Source organism: Blastomyces dermatitidis (assembly GCF_000003525.1).
Source record: "Blastomyces dermatitidis ER-3 genomic scaffold supercont1.9, whole genome shotgun sequence".
NCBI lineage: Eukaryota > Fungi > Ascomycota > Eurotiomycetes > Onygenales > Ajellomycetaceae > Blastomyces > Blastomyces dermatitidis.
The window spans coordinates 516,777-520,121 of NW_025544782.1; positions in this window are offsets into that span (position 1 = coordinate 516,777).

The window sequence follows — 3,345 nt, forward strand, 5'->3', positions numbered from 1 at the left end:
CGATTTTTCCACAAATCTTCTACAACTCTTCAACTTCAATCACTCACTATGTCATTTAATAAAGTAATATAGAGTAAGTGATCATCAATTGATTCTGTGTTATATAATATAGTGATTAAGATCAACAGGTCTCTAGAGCAGAGACAACATCAATCTACTATCAGAATCTCACAGATACTGAAGAATAACATCTTCTATTTTATATTAATCAGTTATTCAATTGCAACTTCTCTGTGATATCTTAAATACTGTACAATTTGACATTTCAGATCATTAAAATACAAGTAAAAATTAACTGAGTATTTCACTTTTGTAAGTGATATAAAGCAGAGATTAAGAGTATCTATCTTTATACTCTGAATTAAAAGAAAAAGTAGACAGATGATAGCTACTATTTTAAACACTTTTTTAATCTTATAATTGCAGGTGTTTTGTTTCATTTTATATACAATTTCATAAGCGTTTTGTTAGATACTATTATAAACTGCAAAAATAAATATATATATAAAATATGAAGTTTTAATGTTTAATATATAATATTAATGTTGTTTGTTATACTACAGTTGAAAATTAACCGCTCTATAGAATGCTTTTTGAAGTTCATTGAGTGAATGAGTTTGTTGAGTGATGAGTCATGTTATAACCTATATATATATATATAAAAGAGAGAAGGGTGAGAAGGCGCTGAACATGGAATAGTACCATGCGCCTCTGAGTATCTTGATTGCAAAGCTTTATTTTATGTACAGTATATTGGCGTATTTCAAGCTATGATATATGAGGGGTAAAAGTAAACGCTAAACGCCCTGGAGAGGTTGTACTCACTCAATATATTACTTTACCTACTCAGGTAAGCTATAGCACTTCCATGGACGCGTGTCGTGTTTAATTTTTTTTTTTCCTCAGTGACTTCGCGGTGTAACTTAACTTACTAGTTATTATTATGGCTCTACCATTGAATATACTAGCAAGCAAACCCTGGATGTTATTACGAATCGCCCCCCTTCAGAAACGGGAGTTAGGTTTAAGTTATTAGTAGTTCATGGAAGGGGGGCGAATTTCTGATGTGAAGGGGTTCGGTCATTTATCTACTGAGTTTCCCTTTGCCTCAGTGAATTAAAACCGATTTTGCAGCCCAGCTCAATGCACCCCTATATGTGTTGACCTGCTTATTGAACTCATGTGCTGTACTGTACTAGCCGGAAAAGTATATGAGGCATATATCTGGAAACGATCGTCATAGAGGAAAATGCGATCTTCAGAGTTCGATGCTGCTTCTATGAAACCTTAAGCAGCGCCAATATTCTTGCAGGTAGCCTATTTGCAGCAAAGATTCGGCCACCGTTAAGTATCACGGTTGAGATGAGAATGAATAGAGAAGGCTGATTGATGAAGCATTCCCATTGCAGAATAATGACCTAATGTCAGGAAAAAGAGGTCATACACTATGAACGCCAACATCGTATTACTACTATATTTCTTATCATCATCAGCTTACTACAATACTTGTCTAATACTCGCTTATGCTAGCTCTCTTGGCTCGCACATTTGTTTTACTATAAATAGCTCTATCTTTTGTATGAAATCTCTCTATATAAGTTATCTCAGCGGGCTCAGACCTCTGGCTCGGTTTGAACAGGTTGCAGACTAATTCAGCATGACACTAACCTACTTTTAATACAAGTCATATGCTCAGAGTAATTCTCATCAGAGAGTCTGAGAAGAAACAGTTTCATCTTCAATAAAGATTTCTAAGATTTATAAGAATTTTTCAGATTCTTCAACTTTGACTTTCTATTACTATATATTCATATATTTTTAAGATTTAAAAATCATCTTAGTTTATAGCTAAAGAGAAGAAGAATAGAAATATTTCTTTAATATTTTAAAAAAATCTATATTTAAGATAGATATATACTCTTAAAAATGATTATATTTTTTAATCTCAGAATTTCTAAGAGTTTTTTTTTATATGAGAAATTGAATTAAAATTCCTGTATTTAAAAATATATTAGTTAACTTTAAGATAATACTTCTATTCTAAGAACTTAAAATATGAATATAAAAATCAGATATATTATAAGAATATTATTATTCTAAGATTCTAAGATAATATAGAAATAATAAATTTATAAAGTTAAGTTAAAATTCTCTTTTATACTCAGAGTACTGAGTAAATTATTTCTATATTATTAATAATCAGAAACTGTTTCTTCTTAGATACTTTATAAGATATTATTACTCACATGATCTGATTTTACTATTTAAGTTAGTCTATTACTTATTTGAGATTAGCTCATGACATAATCATCAATTCAGTGTTAAAATAGCAATATCTGGAGAAGCGTCTGAGCTTGCTGGGATCATATATAAGAAAAACCAACTTTTTTGTGCAAAAAACGCTGTAACGTGACATCACGTGCACACCATCAAAAATTCATGGATCCGTGGACCCCTACCCTCTCTACCACCAACCACCGCCTCTACCGCCCCGCAGCACCCCCTATCACTTCCACTTCATACCCCTACCACCCACTCTTACCACCCCTACCACCCCTACCACTCCTACCACCCCTACCACCTCTACCACCACCACCGCCTCTGCCGCCCCGCAGACCCCCTACCACTTTCACCCTCTCTCCGGACCACTTCCTACCCCCCCCTTACCACCCCTTCCACCTCTTACCACCCCTTTCACCCCTTACCACCCCTTGCCACCTCTACCACCTCTACCACCTCTACCACCTCTACCACCTCTACCACCACCACTGCCTCTACCGCCTCACAGCACTCTCTATCACTTTCACTCTCTATCTCTACTCTCATCTTATCATTCTACCCCTCTCTTATCATCTCTATCACCTCTTTCACTTCTATCACCTCTATCACCTCTCTCTATCATCTTTTTCACTCTCTAGCCTCTCTATCATCATCATGATCTCTACTACTCTACAGTCTCTTCTATCACTTTCACTATCTCTACTTCTCTCTTACTATCTCTACCTCATTTTGATCTCTGTGTTTATAGTATATACTGCTAAATACTCTGTAATAAAATCTCATGTGATGTCATATACATCTCTTTGAATTCATGAATGAGATTAAATAGCTGACTCTGCAGTCTGTACAGCTCTGATTAATCTGATAATGATGATAGAGATGATACAGAGTGGAAGAGAGTAGTAGAAGGAGTAGAGATGATGATGATAGAGAGGGTAGAGAGTGAAAGAGGTGGAAGGGGTGGTAAGAGTGAATAGAGATAGAGAGTGGAAGTGATAGAGGGGTTGTGAGGTGGTAGAGGCAGTGATGGTGGTAAGGGGTGATAGATGGAAGAGGTGGTAAGAG